The sequence below is a fragment of the Microcaecilia unicolor genome, chromosome 8, assembly GCF_901765095.1.
Source record: "Microcaecilia unicolor chromosome 8, aMicUni1.1, whole genome shotgun sequence".
NCBI lineage: Eukaryota > Metazoa > Chordata > Amphibia > Gymnophiona > Siphonopidae > Microcaecilia > Microcaecilia unicolor.
This window is the reverse complement of record NC_044038.1, coordinates 14,453,286-14,474,100: the sequence shown is the minus strand read 5'-3', so window position 1 is coordinate 14,474,100 and position 20,815 is coordinate 14,453,286. Positions and strand designations below refer to the sequence as shown.

The following is a 20,815-nucleotide window of genomic DNA, read 5'->3' as shown; positions in this document are numbered from 1 at the left end:
ATTTTCTTACTATGGCACCAACAGTTGTCTCCTTCTCGCCCAGCGTCTTACTGATGGTTTTGTAGCCCATTCCAGCCTTGTGCAGGTGTATGATCTTGTCCCTGACATCCTTAGACAGCTCCTTGCTCTTGGCCATTTTGTAGAGGTTAGAGTCTGACTGATTCACTGAGTCTGTGGACAGGTGTCTTTCATACAGGTGACCATTGCCGACAGCTGTCTGTCATGCAGGTAACGAGTTGATTTGGAGCATCTACCTGGTCTGTAGGGGCCAGATATCTTACTGGTTGGTGGGGGATCAAATACTTATTTCCCTCTGCAGAATGCAAATAAATTCATATACTTTCCACAATGTGATTTTCCGGATTTAATTTGTGATGTGCTATCTCTCACTGTTACCAATAACCTACCCTTCAATTATGGGCTGCTCATGTCTTTGTCAGTGGGCAAACTTACAAAATCAGCAAGGGATCAAATACTTATTTCCCCCACTGTATATATTAATACACTTCAAGTGTTTAAACGTCTGTATCATATTTCTCCTGTCTTTTCTTTCCCCTAAGGTATACATATTCAGATCTTCAAGACTCTTCTCATATGTCTTTTGACACAAACCCCATGCCATTTTTGTTGCCTTCCTCTGAACCACCTTTTTTATGTCCCTTGTGAGATACGGCCTCCAAAACTGAACACAGTACTTGAAATGAGGCCTCACCAATAACCTGTACAGGGGTGTTAACTTCTCCTTTCTTCTGCTGGTTATGCCTCTCTCTCGCTGCAGCCTAGTATCTTTCTGGCTTTGGCCACTGCCTTGTCACATTGTTTTGTCACCTAACATACTATCAACCCAAGGTCTCTGTGCTGGTCCATGCATATCAGCCTCTTGTCCCCTATCACCCACAGCTGCTTTATATTTGTAGATCCCAAATTCATCATTCTTAAATTTAACTTCCAAATATTAGACCATTTTCTAATTTTTGTCCTTTCACCTCTTCCCTTTAACCTATTCCTCAGCTCCCTTGCCACACTGATCCAGTCCACGGATTATATCCTATTGCTCTTTCCCACCAATCCATTTAATCCTTCCCTCGGCCCACTTCACAACTATTTGAAACTTATCTAAGTACATAAGTATTACCATACTAGGACAGACCAAAGGTCCATCAAGCCCAGCATCCTGTTTCCAACAGTGGCCACAGGTCACAAATACCTAGCAAGATCCCAGATTGGCTAATTGAGCATAGGCTAGGACTTAACATAGAAAAAACTGTTGTGTGTTAGTTTACAGGGGGTCTTTCGCCACCATCCATCCCCCTGATCTTCAGTTCCTCTATCCAACCTGTAGACTCATTCCGATACTTGGGTGTTATCCTTGATTCACACTTCACATTCACTCTCTAAATTTCAAATGTGTGTAAAACTGGTTTCTTCATTCTATGCCAGCTTTGTTCAATTCAGTGTTATTTCAGCCCTGACATTTTTCACTTTATTCTGCTAACAACTAGATTAGACTGTTGTAATATTGTCTATTTGGGCTGTACTCAATCCAGTTCTAAGAGATTTCAATCTTTGCAAAACATGACCATTCGACTGCTGTGTCATGCCCAACAACATGACCATGTCTCCCCGTTGCTACAAAAACACCATTGGCTTCCCATTCAACACCATTTAATCTTTAAATTACTGACAAATTTAAAGCCCACAGGATTGGCCACCCTCAATACTTCTCATCTCTTACCATTCCATATTCACCATCTTGTCTCCTCTGTTCTGTTAGTGATCACCGCCTGGTTTTGTTTGGCCCCAAACTTGCCCAACTAGAACCAACCAGGCACCGTGCCTTCTTTTTCACTGCACCTTCCTCCTGGAATATGCTTTACTTACATATTCATTTAGAACTTTCTTTCAAGGATTTCAAATCTGTGTTGAAGGTTTGACTTTTTACTCAAGCCTTCACCCCATCTTAGGTTACTCCTTGTGGGGTTGGCCACTGTTGCCCTGCTGATCTCCCTCCCTCCCCTCCCTACCTACCTCTCTTTCCTTTTCCTCTCCTCGCTTCGTCTTTGTCCTCCCTTTGGCCCATCCCTTGCCCCAGCTGTAGCATAATTTTAATTGTGCTTGTTTCTTCTGTCTGTGTACCTTTCCTGTCAGTGTTTTGTAGTTCCTTTCCTCTTTGCCTTTGTTTGATTATTGTTAACCGCTGAGACTTGCCAGTTACCCTAGGCAGCATAGTAAATCTTTAATAAGCTACAAACCTTGTCTTGCTCCCTCCAGCCTGTCCACTCTGTTGCAAATCTTCATGTCATCTACAAAAAGGCAAACTTTTCCTTCTACCCTTTGGCAATATCACTCACAAATATATTGAATAAAATCAGCCCAAGTACCAAGACCTCAGGCATTCCACTATACATCTTTCTTATCTGCTAGTGATTTACATTTACCACCATCCTCTGTGGTCTGTCATTCAATCAGTCAGTCTCTAAGCCAGTACACCACTTGGGGTCCTAACTTTGTCCCACTCAATTTATCCATGAGACATCTGTAATGAAAAGCATAAAAGGCTTTGCTGAAATCCAAGTAGACTACATCAAGCATGTATCTTTAATCCAGTTCTCTGGTCACCCAGTCAAATAAATCAATCAATCAGATTTGTTCCCACGGTTTTCCTTTGCTAAAATCATGTTGCCTCAAATCTTGTAATTTGTTGAATTCTAGGAAGATCACTAGAACAAATATTGGACCTTAATGGATTTTTTGGACTAATTTATATGGATTAATTTTTCATTTTTGTGTTTAGAGCACTGTGGTTGATTTGAGTTTTTACAGTTTGGTCTTGACCTTTTGAAATGAAAGCTTCAGATGGTCTCATTTTATTTTTATTTTTCAGCACTTGATATATTGCAAGTAATCCCTGAGGTAAGTATGAGGGGCATAATCGAAAGGGATGCCCAAGTTTTGTTGAGGATGTCTTCGCAAAACGGCCCAATGGGGGGGTGGGAAACCCGTAATATCAAAACGAGATGGACGTCCATCTTTCATTTTGATAATACGGTTGGGGACGCCCAAATCTTGAAATTTAGGTCGTCCTTAGAGATGGTCGTCCTTTCGGCGATAATGGAAACCAAGAACGCCCATCTCAGAAACTACCAAATGCAAGCCCTTTGGTCGTGGGAAGAGCCAGCATTTCTAGTGCACTGGTCCCCCTGACATGCCAGGACACCAACCGGGCACCCTAGGGGGCACTACTGTGGACTTCATAAATTGCTCCCAGGAACATAGCTCCCTTACTTTGTGTACTGAGCCCTCCAAAAACCCCCTACCCCCAACTGTACACCACTACCATAGCCCTTACGGGTGAAGGGGGGCACCTAGATGTGGGTACAGTGGGTTTGTGGTGGGTTTTGGAGGGCTCGCTGTTTCCTCCACAAACATAACTGGTAGGGGGGTATGGGCCTGGGTCCGCCTGTCTGAAATGCACTGCACCCACTAAAACTGCTCCAGGGACCTGCATACTGCTGTCATGGACCTGAGTATGACATCTGAGGCTGGCATAGAGACTGGCAAAAAATATTTTGAAAGATATTTTTGAGGGTAAGAGGGGGTTAGTGACCACTGGGGGAGGAAGGGGAGGTCATCCCCTATTCTCTCCGGTGGTCATCTGGTCATTTCAGGCACCTTTTTGTGGCTTGGTTGTAAGAAAAACAGGACCAGGTAAAGTCGTCCAAGTGCTCGTCAGGGATGCCCTTCTTTTTTGCATTATGGGTCGAGGACGTCCATGTGTTAGGCACGGCCAAGTCCCGCTTTCGCTATGCCTCCGATACACCCCCTTGAACTTTGGACATCCCTGCGACGGAAAGCAGTTGGGGACGCCCAAAATCGGCCTTCGATTATACCGATTTGGGCGACCCTGTAAGAAGGATGCCCATCTTCCGATTTGTGTCGAAAGATGGGCGTTCTTCTCTATCGAAAATGAGCCTGTATGGTTTACAATTTCTATTACAGGTACTTTGCACTGTTCCTCATGGGCTCACAATCTAAGTTATATATTAAATTGTAGCGATGGAGGGCTAAGTGACTTGCTCAGGGTCACACGGAACTGCAGAGGAAATTGAACCTGGTTTCCAAAGATCTCATCCCACTGCCGACCGACAGTCAGCAGCAGGAATCGAACCTAGGCTCCCCGGGTCTGCAACCTGCTGTACTAACCATTAGGCCACTCCACTCATGACCTTTGAAACCATTGGACGTGATATTTCTGATGCCCTTCACATCACAAAGATTTTTAGCAATTGTTTGCTTCCCCCTCACATTATATGCTGTTTAAAAAAAGAAAAAAATTACAATAAAAATAAAGAAGCCTATGAACTGTATTTTGGATGTAAAGTTGGCGATCAAGACAAAAGCTGTGCTCCAACTATTCTTTGGTCGATCATATGCAGTTAATTTATTGCATATGGTACACAACATGATTAATACGTTTCCGTGGCATTTCAGTTTAATTAACTATCAGGCCATGCAATAACTAGCTATTCATTAACTTCTCCTAGAAGCAATACATTAAAATAGAGCTAAATGACATCATAATATATTTAAACTGAATGGCATTCATTTACTAACAGTTAATTGTTGGTTTCCTTGGGTATGTGGAGCTGAATTCAGAGAGGATGTCCAATTCAGAATGTGAACATCCAAGTCTATCCATTGTCTCATGTATTTTACAATAGAATCTGCTGACATGCAACCTGTTCTCTAAAATATATGAAAATGGATGTTCAAATTCCGGCTACATCCAGCATTAACCTCCATTTTACAAACTGAAAGGTCCAAAATATGAATGAGGGACTGTTCCTGCTGGTTTCATGTTAAGCCCCAGATACAGCCCCTGAGAGGGCGAAACATGGCCATCCATTCCTACTCTAGCTGAGATAACATTTAACCATTTCTCTGACCTCATGTGCAACTTTATTTATTTATTAGGATTTATTTACCGCCTTTTTGAAGGAATTCACTCAAGGCGGTGTACAATAAGAATAGATCAAACTTTCTTTAAATCAGTCACCTTACTTTCTAACTCTTCCTACTTTCTTACCCTTCTATATGTTACATCTTTGCTTTACCCTTCGCTATCACCTATAATGTTCTATTATGTATTGTGTTGACATTGTAAATAGTATACCATGCCATACTTTGTATTGTTTTTGAATATTTTTACTGCTGTAATTTTCTGTTGCTCATGCTTGATCTATTCCTACTGTACACCTCCATGAGTGAATTCCTTCAAAAAGGCGGTAAATAAATCCTAATAAATAAATAAATGTTGGGCGGTTTGAGGAAAATTATATGCTGATTTTATGTATCTGCGTCAAATACATTTTGTTTTAATTTACCACGTGGGTCTGCTTTTCTGTTGTTTTGGATCTTGCAGACCGCTTGCCTGTGTGCTTTTTGGGACAAATCATGAATAGAGCTTCAAAAATATGTCCCATAATCGTTGTGCTACTTCACCACCCCCTCCTTTTTTACGTCTTTATCGATTTGTATCTATTTTAGCTACAGTATACTTGACTGGAATTCTTTGTCTCTGTATGATGTTGTGTATTTCTTATCTGTCTGTTATAATAATTGTTTTTTAAACTGCCATGATGCTTAGCGAATGGCAGTATACCGAATGCTCTGAAGTAAAAACTTCAGTTGAATCCTGCTGAATGTCAGGCAGTATGAGTAGCTGATCCCCCCTGTTACCATTGCCCCCTCTTACAAATGTTCTTAAGATCTTAAGTTGTTGCATGGATGAGAAGCTTTCATTTGAAGGTCAGATTAGTTCAACTTTAAAGTCTTGTGTTTTTGTTTTGAGTCAAATACAGTCTATACCCTCTTACTTAGATCAGGATGCAGTTCAGTCTTTAATTCTTTTGTGCTTTCATGTCTTTATTATGGGAATGTTTGTCTTAGTGGGATGAGGTTTAAGTTACTGAATAGGCTGCAAACTACAAAGTATGGCTATTTGTCTGCTTTATTGTGTTGGTAAATACGGTCACATCACTTATTATTTTATTAAAGAACATTGGTGGTCTGTTTCTTTTAGAGTTCCTTTTAAGGTTCTTTTGTTAGTGCACAGAGCTTTTTTTCCTCCAGCTTGCCTCAATATTTGTCTAATCGTTTGATTCCACTTTGATCAGCTAGGCCTGTTAGAACACAGCAGAGTTTAAAAAGGGTTTGGACGGTTTCCTAAAGGACAAGTCCATAGACCGGTGTGCTAAATGGACTTGGGAAAAATCCACAATTTCGGGAATAACATGTATAGAATGTTTGTATGTTTGGGAAGCTTGCCAGGTGCCCTTGGCCTTGATTGGCTGCTGTTGTGGACAGGATGCTGGGCTCAATGGACCCTTGGTCTTTTCCCAGTGTGGCATTAGTTATGTACTTATCTGCCCCCCCCCCCCCCCTGTTTCAGAGGCAAGAGATGGAGTAACCTGTTGGGCCTGCCTTTTATTTTGTGGTGCTGTCTTTATGGAATGCCCTTCCTTTTCATCTGTGCATGCAAACTATCTACTGTAAGTTTAAGAAAAGCTTAAAGGTACATATTTGTACTAGCTCATGTGGAGAGGTTCTGGACCATGGAACTTAACTTATTTTTTCTGTCTTTTGATTTTAAATTGATCTAGCACACTGCTCTGATGCAGTATAGAAAATGATGCAATAAACTTAAATTAAACCAGTTCTCCAAAGTGTGGCTGTGTCTATAGACACAGCTAGGGATTGGGAGGGCTAGAGACAACTGTCCATGGGTTTCTAAGAGGGACGGGGATTCGGGGGGGGGGGCTGTTCTGCCCTCTCGCTGGGTGATTGGCACGCAGTTTAAACCAGAGTATAGAACATCACTTTGCGAAGACTCAGAACTCTTGAACCAAATCTTATTTAATGCAGTAATCAAATAAAGAAAAAGAACTTACAGTTCAGATGTGCTGGACAAGAGTTTTTTTGCCTTGTAAACTGGGAGTCTGTTCTCCACCAGCTCTTTCTTCATGCAAGAGAGAAGCTGGGAGATTTCCAGTCAACACCGCTGAAAAGCAGTACTGTTTATACGTTTGCACTGGTGAAATCTTTAATAGATTACAGTAGCTTGAAGTGGTCGTACAGCAGAATACAGCATAGGCAGTTTCAAGTCACAGAGGAGATATGCTGCAGACAGACCCAATGGAGAGAGAAAAGGAGGGTGGGGGAAACTAGCCCAGCATGCACACAGAACAAGTCAAGCCAATAGCAAGAGTCCCATAAGACACGAACTGGACATGCTCTCCGAGAGAGACTTTTACAGGGCACTACAGGATTACAGGAAGTTGTAGTCTTATTACATATCCTATCATCTGCCTCCATGCAAATGGGGGGCAGAACAGGGGCACAAAATACACATGTCCACAGTGACACACGTCAGTTATTATATCCGAGGTTTCACAAACCAGCTGCATATTAAGGGAACGGCACAACTTGCAGTTTCTATAAATAACCTGCTTGCCAGCAAGTGCTTTAATAGCAAGGTGAGCGCAGTCAATGGCCCCTAGCACAAAAGTTTCTGCAGCTTGTGTTCAGGGAAGAAAGTGTATTGAGTGTCTTCTGAGAAAAGGCTGTGGAAACTGAGCTGTGCAGCTTAAGGTAGCTGGCTGGCTGGCTGGCTACCTGTAGTTGCCCCAAAGATGTCTGGTGGCCAAATATGCTAGAGTTCTGGTGACCAGGTGCACTGGCAGGGTTTTTCCACCTGGTGCTCTAATTTCTCCTCTAGCTGATCGCACAGGTATACTGTAAACCTGAGCTGGCGTATGCACCGCTCCTCTGGCACGTGCATGAACTTCATTCTATATACCCTGTACACAGGGGCCCTCCTTCCTCTCTGTTGCCTCTCTCTCCTTCTTCTCTGCAAGACTCAACAGGAGCAAAGGCCTGCTTTCACTCATGCGGAAAACCAGCACCAGCTGCACCCAGTAACCACCACTCATAGCACCCTTAGATTCTATATATGGCGCCAGAAAAATCCACGCAGTAAAAAAATACACCTAGGCGTATTCTCTAAAGTACACCTAAATTCTATAGAATAGGCTTAAGTTTCCACACGGTATGTAGAATACACCGAGTGCCTATCCATGCGACCAAATTTGGTCATGTCCATTTAGGCCATGTTTTACTTTGTTGTAAATCCCAGCATCTAAATATTTCAGAGCAGGTGTATTCTATAATAATGCAAGTACATTTTAGAAATGCCCATGCCCTACCCATGGCCACACCCCTTTTTCAAATATGCGACTTAGAATTTGCGTGCGTCATGCTACAGAATATATTTAATGAGTTGTGCATGTAAATCATATTGCCAATTAGTGCTGATAATTACTTGTTAACATCCAATTAACAGCACTGATGAGCTAATTAACCAATTAAGGTATGCACATTGTTATAGAATACGCTTTGATTTTCACGCAGAAATTAAGGTGTGATATATAGAATTTGAAGGATACTGTTTTACAGAGATATAGGGTAGAGGGGCTCTGAGAGGTGCTGAGGAGGGGAGAGGAGGACAGTTGTTCAGAGAAATGGAGAGGGTGTTTGGAAGAAGGAGGCAGAACGGAGCAGAATGGGAACTATTAGGGCTCCAGAGAATTACATGAGGACAGAGGGGTGGCAACCAACCAACAGCACAACACACCAACCAACCAACCAACAGCACAACGCACCAACCAATGCTCCAGATCAAAAGAAAATCTTCTCTGCAATTTAGAAGTCAATATTAAGAGTGATTTAAATGACTAGAAGCAGCTCCTGGCTGTTTACACCAATTGTCCAAGGCTGACCAGGAATATTGAGTAGCAATTAGCTGGATAGTTGCCTCTTAATATACCTGGTTACTGCCTAAGCCAAACCTGGCTATTTTGTGGGCAGTCTGCCTAAAATATCCACATGGAGGGAACCACATAACTAGGACCGCATAAAACACAGTCCCATCTTTATGCGGTTCACCCCCTTAGGGACCTTTTTACAAAGGCACGCTGAAAAATGGCCGGCAGTAGTGTAGACGCATATTTTGGGCGCGCACAGAATAATTTTTCAGCGCACCTGTAAAAAAATGCCTTTTTTTGAAAAATAGTGCTGAAAATAGATGTGCAGCAAAATTAAAATTGCTATGTGTCCATTTTGGGTCTGAGACCTTACCGCCAGCCAGTGACTTAATGGTAAGGTCTCATGCGGTAACTGGGCGGTAATGGTCTACGTGCGTAGAATGACAATTACCACCCGATTACCACCCACGTGCCAGAAAATAAAAATATTTTCCGGCACACCTAGCGGACACGAGTCAAAAATCAAATTACTGCAAGGGCCACGCAGTAGCCGGGAAGTAACTCTAAATTGACGCGTGTTGGGCGTGCTTAGGCGCCTACGCGGCTCAGTAATAGTTGCTAATTATGTGTTTACTGCCAGCTAAAAACACTAGTGCAGCTTTGTAAAAGACCCACTATAGGAGGTGAACATCTTGGGTGTCTGATTCGCCATCTGCACATCCAACATTTATAGAAAGCCACAGTTTTAAAAACAGGTATCACAGACATGGGATGCATTTTGCACAGTCTTTAAGATCATGCTAACAAGCAAATGTATCTTGTCCAGCATTGTTATTGCATTTTTTCCGAGAACAATGACATTTACTAGTATCCTAATGTAAGAGCATCGTTAGTGAACCATGGTAGATAGAACTTTTTTCAAACAGCAAGCACAGCACTGTGCAGAATTGCTTTCACAGCACAAAGGAACTAAATCTGCAGTTCAGGTCCTTCCTGCAGTTCTCACTACGTTCGGAAATATTGAGCTGTATATTACTTAATTAGATTTATTAGTGTGTTAGATGTTAGACTAATTCTTAATACAACAGGGTTTAAGAGATTTTGGTGCTCATTCTCGAAGGACATAGACTTACAAAATTGCATAGAGGCGTATTTTCGAAGCACTTAGGGGTCCTTTTACAAAGACGAGTTAGCGTTTGTAGTGCACGCTGAATGCTAGAGACGCCCATATAGTCCTATGGGCGTCTCTAGTGTTTAGCACACTCTAAAAACATTAGCACACCTTTGAAAATTGACCCTTTAGACTCACAAGGTTGCACAGAGGCGTATTTTTTCAGCACTTAGACTTACAAAATTTCATAGAGGGGCATAATTGAACGCGAACGCCCATCTCCATGGGTGACTATCTCCGAAGACGGGTACGTGAAGGGGCGGGACAGACTGTATTTTCGAAAAAGATGGGCGTCCATCTTTTGTTTCGATAATACGGTTGGTGCCGGGCAAATGCATCGGATTTGTGCGGATTTGAGCTGGGCAGTATCGGTTTTCAGCGATAATGGAAACCGAAGGCGCCCAGCTCAAAAACAAGCACATCCAAGGCATTTGGTCGTGGGAGGGGCCAGGATTCGTAGTGCACTGGTCCCCCTCACATGCCAGGACACCAACCAGGCACCCTAGGGGGCACTTGTAAAAAGTAAAAAAAAAAAAATTAAAATACCTCCCAAGTCCATAGCTCCTTTACTTTGGGTCGTGAGCCCCCCAAATCCCCCCCAAAACCCACTCCCCACAACTCTACACCATTACCATAGCACTTATGGGTGAAGGGGGGCACCTAGATGTGGGTACAGTGGGTTTTGGGGGCAGTTTGAAGGGCTCCCATTTACCAGCACAAGTGTAACAGGTAGGGGGGTGGGGCACCCACTAACAACTGCTCCAGGGACCTGCATACTGCTGTGATGGAGCTGGGTATGACATCTGAGGCTGGCATACAGGTTGGCAAAAAAAGTTTTTAAAGTTCTTTTTTTTTTGGTGGGAGGGGATTAGTGACTGGGGGAGTCAGGGGAGGTCATCCTCGATTCCCTCAGGTGGTCATCTGGGCATTTGGGGTACTTTTTGTGGACTTGTTTGTGAAAAAAAAGGGTCCAAAAAAAAGCTGCCCAAATTTTCGCTTCTGCCGCCTTTCTTTTTTCCATTATCGGCCGAGCGCGTCCATCTCTCCTCGGCCGATAAACACGCCCCAGTTCCACCGTCACCACGCCTCCAACACGCCCCCGTGAACTTTGTTCGTTCCCGCGACAGACTGCAGTTGGAGGCGCCCAAAATCGGCTTTTGATTATCCCGATTTGGGCGCCCACGGGAAAAAGGCGCCCATCTCCCGATTTGGGTCGAAATATTGTCGTCTTTCTCTTTCGAAAATAAGCCTGATAGTAACCTATGGAACTTCATAAGGTAAAGTGCTTCGAAAATTAACTTCTTTGTGTACTTTGACATTTTTTTCTGTGCACACAGTGGTTAGAAGCTTGGTGAAATCACAAAGCAAGGTTTTGATGAAAAATAATATTTAAAAAAAAAATAGCCAGCAAGCATTTCTAAGGCATCAAAAGATAAGAAGGCAATTATCATTTAACAAAGATAAGTTTTTCCCCAGAGCATTGTGAAGCCATTCATGAGATAAGTTGGTAACTAAAAATTTAACTTTTGGCTGAATTGGCATTGTAATTAATTTAAAATACAAATGCGTCATTTATTCCTATAGTGAAAGAAAAAATATGCCACACAGCAGCAGATTCACCTTGATTAATTTGAAATTCCTTGATTTATCTGACAGAACAACACCATTCATGTGTTCAATTAAGTGATACTGAAGCACAAACTTTACAGTGGCAAGAAAAATTTGTTTGAAATTTGCAGAGTACCAATTTTTCACAAAACACATATTTTAGAAATAAAATCATAAAGGAACCCATTATACCTTCACACTTGTAGTAGTCTACATGCCTTCAAGGTCACTAAGGTCGTCCCAAGGAGTTTCCCTAACCACACCCTCTCCAAAGGACATCACAGGATGTGATACCTGCAAGTGAGCCTTCTTCGGAGTAGCCCCCACCCCCCCACCCGCTCTGGAATGCACTCCCTGAAAGGCTTCGCTTAACACAAGGCTATTTCTACTTCAGGAAGCAGGTAAAAGATTGGCTGTTGAACCAGGCCTTTAACGGAAGAATAAATGACACCAGCTGTGCATATTATAGTAGGAAACTAGTAAAAAAGCCCCGTTTCTGATGCAAATGAAACGGGGGCTAGCAAGGTTTTCTTCAGAGTGTGCATGTGGGAGTGTCCCTGCCCTCTGCCCTCTCTCCCTCCCCCCCCTTCCCCCCTCCGAGTCAGTCCTTCAGTGTTAAGTTTCCTGCTGTGCTGTGTTTGTGTTACAGAGAGAGTGAGGGCATCTCTCTCCTCCCCCCTCTGAGTCCTTCACTGTTACTGAGAGAGGGATTTCGTGCTGTGCTGTTTTCCTTCACTCATGGGGAAACCGGATATCTCTGGCGCTTCACACTTCCGGCTGGAGGCTTCATAGAACGTTGGGGTTGCCTTTTATATATATAGATGTTTATCCTCTCCTCTCCTACCCTAGCCAAAATAATGTTCAGGCACCTTTCTGACCTTGTTCGCTACTCTCTTTAACTAGTCCCTTATTTTCTTACACCTGTTACTCTATCTTTCCTCTACTGCAAATTCCAGACTCCGTTCCTTTTATCTCGCTGCGCCTCACGCCTGGAATAGACTTCCCGAGCCTGTACGTCTAGCCCCATCTTTGGCCGTTTTCAAATCCAGGCTAAAAGCCCACCTCTTTACCGCTGCTTTTGACTCCTAACCACTACTCACTTGCCCTGTACGCTCTTATCCCACCTCTTTAATTCCCTTACCACTTAGTTGTTCTGTCTGTTTACTTGTCATACTTAGATTGTGAGCTCTTTGAGCAGGGACTGTCTTTTTTCATGTTTGGTGTACAGCGCTGCGTATGCCTTGTAGCGCTATAGAAGTGATAAGTAGTAGTAGTAATGTAGAAGCCTGCCCTTGCAGATCAGCAACACGGCCGCGCAGGCTTCTGTTTCTGTGAGTCTGACGTCCTGCAAGTACGTGCAGGATGTCAGACTCACAGAAACAGAAGCCTGCGCGGCTGCGTTGCTGATCTGCAAGGGCAGGCTTCTAGATGGAATGTTGCTAGTGGAGGAGAAGCCTAGTGGTTCGTGCAGTGGAACATGGAATGTTGCTACTATTGGAGGTTCTGTTGCTACTATTTGAGATTCTACACGGAATGTTGCTAGTCCACTAGCAACATTCCATATTTAGATTGTGAGCTCTTTGAGCAGGGACTGTCTTTTTTCATGTTTGGTGTACAGCGCTACATATGCCTTGTAGCGCTATAGAAGTGATAAGTAGTAGTAGTAGTATCTTATCTATCTATATGTTCCATCTTTGCTTATACCCTATGCCATCTTTTAAAATGTTTTATTGTGTTGGCATTTTGGGCTCATTTTCAAAACAGAAAAACGTCTAAAAAGTGGCATAAAGCAGCATTTGGAAGTTTTTCTCACACAAATGTCTAGATCAGCATTTTCAAAACCTATTTTTAGACGTTTTTCTATGAAGTCCATCAGAACCGCATCCAGGGGCGTGTTCAGGCTGGGACTTGGGCGTTCCTAAGACTTAGACGTTTTTCAGCCATAATGGAACAATACAAAAACCGTCCAGGACTAAAACTAAGACGTTTTGAGCTAGACCTGTTTTTATAATGAATAAGGCACAAAAAGGTGCCCTAAATAACCAGATGACCACTGGATGGAATCAAGGATGACCTCTCCTTATTTCCCCAGTGGTCACTAACCCCCTCCCACCCCCAAAAATTGTGATTAAGGACATTACTTGTCAGCCTCTGACTCCGTTTCTTTTATCTTGCTGCACCATATGCCTGGATCCGGTACGTCAAGCTCCATCTATGGCTGTCTTCAAATCTAAGCTAAAAGCTCACCTTTTTGATGCTGCTTTTAACTCCTAACCCTTATTCACTTGTTCAGAACCCTTGTTTTATCATCCTCACTTTAATATTCCCTTATCTCTTGTTTGTCCTGTTTGTCTGTCCTAATTAGATTGAAAGCTCTGTCGAGCAGGGACTGTCTCTTCGTGTTCAAGTGTACAGCGCTGCGTGTGTCTAGTAGCGCTTTAGAAATGATAAGTAGTAGTAGTAGCCTCTGTGCCAGACTCAGATATCATACTCAGGTCTATTACAGCAGCAGCTAGAGTAGAAACATAGAAACATGACGGCAGATAAAGGCCATATGACCCATCCAATCTGCCCATCCTCTGTAACCCCTAATTCTTCCTGTTCCTAAGCGATCCCACATGCTTATCCCATGCCTTTTTAAATTCCGACACAGTTCTCGACTCCACCACCTACTCCGGGAGGCCATTCCACGCCTCCACCACCCTTTCTGGTAAATAATACTTCCTTAGGTTACTCCTAAGCCTATTCCCTGTTAACTTTGTCATATGCCCCCTCATTCCAGAGCTCTCCTTCATTTGGAAAAAGCTCTCTTCCTGTTCATAAATGCCCTCGAGATATTTAAACGTTCCTATCATGTCTCCTCTCTTCCAGCGTACACATGTTGAGGTTCATAAGCCTGTCCTTATAATTTTTGCATTCAAGACCACTTACTAATTTCGTAGCCGCCCTCTGGACTGACTCCATCCTGTTTATATCTTTCCGTAGGTGCGGTCTCCAGAACTGCACGCAGTAATCCAAATGAGGCCTCACCAGAGACTTATACAACGATACTAGTAGCCTAATGGTGGGTGTAGTGAACTCCAGACAGGTGGATCCAGGCTCCTACCTCCCCCTACCTGTTACACTTGTGGAGGAAATTGTGAGCCCTCCAAAACTCACCAGAAATCCACTGTACCCACATAGAATGGAGGAGTGGCCTAGTGGTTAGAGTGGTGGACTTTGGTCCTGGGGAACTGAGGAACTGAGTTCGATCCCCAGCATAGGCAGCTCCTTGTGACTCTGGGCAAGTCACTTAACCCTCCATTGCCTGCCGCATTGAGCCATTGCCTGCCATGAGTGGGAAAGCGTGGGGTACAAATGTAACAAAAACAAAAAAATAAAAAAAAAATATATATAGGCTCCCCCATCACCTGTAAGGGCTATGGTAGTGGTGTACAGTTGGGGGTAGTGGGTTTTGGGGGGATCAGCAGACAAGGTAAGGGAGCAACGATGAGATGTGTATCTGGAAGCATTTTATGAAGTCCACTGCAGTGCCCCCTAGGGTGCCCTATTGCTGTCCTGGGGTGTCAGGGGGACCAGTCTACTAAAAATGCTGGCTCCTCCTACATCCCAATGGCTTGATTTTGTGCGTTTGCACTTGGACATTTTTTTTTTAATGGACCAAAAAAAACCCAAAACATTCAAATCACAAAACATTGTTCAAAACAGTATTTTTTGGAAAAAAAAAAAAAGTTAGACGTTTTTCTTTCCTATGCTCAGATTTTGGACGTTTTTGCAAAACATCCAAAGTCGGACTTAGACGTCATATCGAAAATGCCCCTCATTGTCATGTAGCATACTCTGCCATACTTTTTATTGTTTGACTATTTTTACTGCTGTAATTGTCTATTGCATATGTTTGATTTATTCTTGCTGTATACCGCCTTGAGTGAATTCCCTTAAAAAGGTGGTAAATAAATTCAATAAATATAAATAAATAAATAAATAATGATAAGAGCCCCTGGAAATCAGAGCAGAACATGATTTTAGGTGAGAAGTGTAAAGATTTAGAAGTAAATGATTACTTTTTTCACAATGTTTATTTATCAGGATTTATTTGCCAATTTTTTGAAGGAACTCACTCAAGGCGGGTACAGTAAGAATAAATCAAACCAATTAAAGCAGTAAAAATATTCAGATAACAATAGAGTATGGAATAGTTTTCTGCCTACAATATCAGCACAATAAGTAATAAAACATTGTAATAGTGTAGGATATAAACAAAGATGGAACACATGGAGGGGCATAATCGAACGAAAATGTCTATCTCCATGGACGTTTATCTCCGAGAACGGGTCCGTGAAGGGGCGGACCGAACGGTATTTTTGAAAAAAATAGACGTCCATGTTTTATTCGACAATTTGTGAGCTGGGCGTTTTTGTTTTTCAGTGATAATGGAAAATGAAAGCGCCCAGCTCAAAAATGAATAAATCCAAGGCATTTGTTCGTGGGAGGGGCCAGGATTCATAGTGCACTGGTCCCCCTCACATGCCAGGACACCAACCGGGCACCCTAGGGGGCACTTTTACAAAAACAAAAAAAAAGGTAAAAGAGCTCCCAGGTGCATAGCACCCTTCCCTTGTGTGTTGAGCCCCCCAAATCCCCCTCAAAACCCACTGCCCACAAGTCTACACCATTATTATAGCCCTAAGGGGTGAAGGGGGGCACCTACATGTGGGTACAGTGGGTTTGGGGGGTTGGATGACTAAGCATTAAGCAGCACAATTGTAACAGGTAGGGGGGGATGGGCCTGGGTCCACCTGCCTGAAGTCCACTGCACCCCCTAACAACTGCTCCAGGGACCTGCATACTGCTGCTAGGGAGGTGGGTATGACATTTGAGGGTGAAAATAAAAAGTTGTGAAACATCATGTTTTGTGGTGGGAGGGGGTTAGTGACCACTGGGGGCGTCAGGGGAGGTCATCCCCGATTCCCTCTGGGGGTAATCTGGTCATTTAGGGCACTTTTTGGGGCCTTATTCGTGAAAAAACAGGGTCCAGGAAAAGTGCCCTAAATTCTAGCTACAAACGCATACTTTTTTTCCATTATCGGCGAAAGGCGCCCATCTCTGTTCGGGTGATAACCATGCCCCAGTCCCGCCTTCACCACGCCTCCGACACGCCCCAGTCAACTTTGTACGCTTCCGCGATGGAGTGCAGTTGAAAACGTCCAAGTTCGGCTTTCGATTATACCGTGTTATTCGTTTTTGTGAGATAAACGTCCATCTCCCGATTTAGGTCGGAACTTGGGCGTTTTTCTCGTTCGATTATAAGCAGGGTAGGGGCCTTTTTACTAAGCCGCGTAAGCGTCTACGTGCGCCAAAATGGAGTTACCGCCCGACTACCGTGTGGCTATTGCGGTAATTTTATTTTTAGTGCGCATCCGAAAAATATTTTTTATTTTCGGGCACGTGTAATTGACACTCACCAAGTGGCATTTGGCAAGCATAGGTCATCACCGCCCGGATTCTTTATCGCTATGTTAGTGGCTGGCGGTAAGGTCTCAGACCCAAAATGGACGCGTGGCAATTTTGATTTTGCCGCACATCCATTTTCGACAAAACAAGAAGGCATTTTTTGTAGGTGCACTGAAAAATAATTCTGTGCATGCCCAAAACATGCGTCTACACAGCTGCAGGCCATTTTTCAGCGCACCTTAGTAAAAGGACCCCATAGATAGGTAAGAGAATAAGAGGAGTTAGAAAATAAGGGGACAAATTTAAAGAAAGCTGCACATGAGGTCAGAGAGGTGATTAAATAATATCTCCGCTAGGGTAGGAGTGGATAAACATGTTATCGTGCATGTTCATTAATAAAATTAGAGCATGTAGAATTTCTGTTCTACAAACAGAAAAGTGTTTGTTTAATTTGAGTAGATGGCTTCCTGTCAAGAAGATGTTTTTCATAAACACTGTTCTCACTCAGTCACCATGATGGCTTGCTGCAGGCAAGCCAAGAGGGTTTGCTTTGAGGTTCTAATATGAAGCAAAGTCGACAGATGCTGAGGGCAGAGAAGCGGGTTTTGAAACATATTGTTGCATGAATTTTTCATAAGTCTATCTAGCAGCTCAGCTGTAGGCAGGAAGCAGCATTGGGACATACCTCTTGGAAAGCCAATTTTCTTCTCTGAAGTAAACTTGGGCAAGTGGTATTGGCAGCTCACACTACTTATTAGTTCTTGCTGTAGGAACTGTACATGCAGGGAACAATGTTGAAACTATTGGGCTCATTTTCGAAAGAGAAGGGCACCCATCTTTCGACACAAATCGGAAGATGGGCGTCCTTCTCCCAGGGTCGCCCAAATCGGCATAATCAAATGCCGATTTTGGGCGCTCTCAACTGCTTTCCGTCGCGGGATCGACCAAAGTTCCCGGGGGCACGTCAGAAGCCTAGCGAAGGCGGGACTGGGGCATGCTTAGGAGATGGGCGTCCTCGGCCGATAATGGAAAAATGAAGGGCGTCCCTGACGAGCATGTGGCCGACTTTACTTGGTCCATTTTTTCTTGCGACCAAGCCGTGAAAAGGTGCCCGAACTGACAAGATGAGCATCGGAGGGAATTGGGGATGACCTCCTTTTACTCCCCTAGTGGTCACTAACCCCCTCCCACCCTAAAAAAAAACTTTCAAAATATTTTTAGCCAACCTCTATGCCAGCCTCAAATGTCATACCCAGCTCCCTGACAGCAGTGTGCAGGTCCCTGGAGCAGTTTTAGTGGGTGCAGTGCACTTCAGGCAAGCGGACCCAGGCCCATCCCCCCCTACCTGTTACACTTGTGGTGGTAAATGTGAGCCGTTCAAAACCCACCAGAAACCCACTGAACCCACATGTAGGTGCCCCCCTTCACCCGTAAGAGCTATGGTAGTGGTGTACAGTTGTGTGTAATGGGTTTTGGGGGGTTGGGGGGGGGGCTCAGCACACAAGGTAAGTGAGCTATGCACCTGGGAGTAATTTGTGATGTCCAGTGCTGTGCCCCCTGGGGTGCCCGGTTGGTGTCCTGGCATGTGATGAGGACCAGTGCACTACGAATGCTGGCTCCTCCCATGACCAAAGGGCTTGAATTTGGTCGTTTCTGAGATGGGCGTCCTCGGTTTCCATTATCGCCGAAAATCAGGGACGACCATCTCTAAGGTCGACCTAAATGTTGAGGTTTGGGTGTCTCCAACCGTATAATCGAAATGAAAGATGGCCGCCCATCTTGTTTCTATAATACGGGTTTCCATGCCCCCTTGCCGGGACATCCTGCGAGGACGTCCTCAGGAAAACTTGAGCGCCCCGTTCGATTATTACCCTCGATGTATGTTTGGGGTGAAATCCACAAGTTCTTTTTCCTGTGGACTTTGTGAGATTATATGCATATTTTTTCTTTCAGACTTGCTGTAAATATAAAGTTTCTTCAAACATTTGCACCAGCTTTACTCTGTGGGTACTTTCTTAAAGGAAAATAGAGTACCTAGGATTGGAATGCAATCTACTGTACATTATTTTTCTCCCTTGACCAATTATGACCCCAGGAATGCCTCCTTTAAATATGGATGAAAAAAGACAAATTGGAGGTAAATTAATGTCCATTTGACAGTATGGTAATACAGTCCTTCGGTTATGACTACTGAAGTTGCCATCAAAGCTCACTCTAGCCTATCCATATCTGTCTTGTCATTTGCGGGACACAGACCGTAAAAGTTTGCCCGGCACTGTCCTCGCGTTCCAAACTATTGGAGTTTCTGTTGAAGCTCTCTCTAGTTCATACTAAACCGGATTGCCATATAAGGGATCCAGACCATACAAGCTTGCCCAGCACCAGCCTTCACAGCTGGAGTCGCCATCCTAGCACCACTCGACACATCAACACACACGCAACCATTTAAGTTTTGTTTTTTATACCATTCATTTTCTAAATAGAAATCCTCTGTGTTCATCCCATGCCTTTTAGAAGTCCGTCACCCTTTTTTTTCTCCACCACCTCCCTCAGGCATGCATTCCAGGCATCAACCACCCTCTCCGTAAAAAAGAATTTCCTGACATTAATGGTAGTCATGAATATGCATATTTGGCCTTTGACCACATACACACCTTAATGACGTCTTATAAAATGCTGACCAGTGTAGAAGTCAGTCACAATACCCAGACCTTCAGTTGTGGGACAGATTGAGCCCGAAGTGGGGAAAGGGGCACAAAATGTTGCCCTGCCCCCAGTTCTCCATCACCTTTTTGCTCTCTATGCCCCCTCCCCCATTTCCAGCCCTGGAAATAAAGCATATCTATCACTGGCAGCCTTTCAATTGCCAGCAGTTTCCATGGGCTGCTTCTATGCATAGGGACCAGCACCATTCCTCCGACAACAGTCCTGTAAAAATGCATAATTGGGCATCATACTTAAAATGAGGACAGTTTTCAAAAATAACGTACTCAGGTAAATGGGCAATTTGAGAATTGTCCACCCTCCTTGCAAGCAAGACTGTGGGGCCCTTTTACTAAGCCGCGTAAGTGCCTACGCACGCCCAATACGCTCCAATTCTGAATTACCGCCCGGCTACAGCCCTTCATTTTTGGCACATCTGAAAAATATTTTTTTATTTTCTCGCGTGTGTGAGCTTCGCACGTCAAGTGGCATTTGACGTGCATAGGTCATTACTGCCCGGTTATCGCGTGAGACTTCACCACTAGGTCAGTGGCTGGTGGTGTCTCAGACCCAAAATGGACGCGCGCCAATTTTCATTTTGCCGCACGTCCATTTTCGGCAAAAATATTAAAAAGGCATTTTTTTACAGGTGCACTAGAAAATGATTCTGCGCACACCCAAAACCTGCATCTACATTACCACAGGCCATTTTTCAGCACACCTTAGTAAAAGGACTCCAGTGTGTTGGTTCTTTGAACTTGTGGGGCTGTCAGGATCTATTCTTTTGCTTTGACTGCAACTGCTCTTTCTGTCTCCTGGAGGCCATGTCCCAAGCGACTTAGTCTTCTTGCTTAATGGTTAAGCTGGTTAATGACCTATCCAGTCTGCCCATCCATGACAATATCTTTTTGAAGGTACGGTTTCCAGAATTCTACATAATATTCTAAATAAGGTCTCACCAGAGTTTTATACAGAAACATTATCACATCCTTTTTGCGACTGACCGTTCCTTTCCCTATTACTCCTGTCAGAATTCTGTGTGACTGCGGAGCGCAGA

The 20,815-nt window shown here is 43.7% G+C and overlaps 1 protein-coding gene across 1 annotated transcript in view; it reads left to right on the top strand.

The window, feature by feature from the left end:
• SDK1 (sidekick cell adhesion molecule 1) overlaps positions 1-20,815 on the top strand; it is a 734,579-nt gene that overhangs the window by 212,649 nt on the left and 501,115 nt on the right. The window lies entirely within an intron of this gene.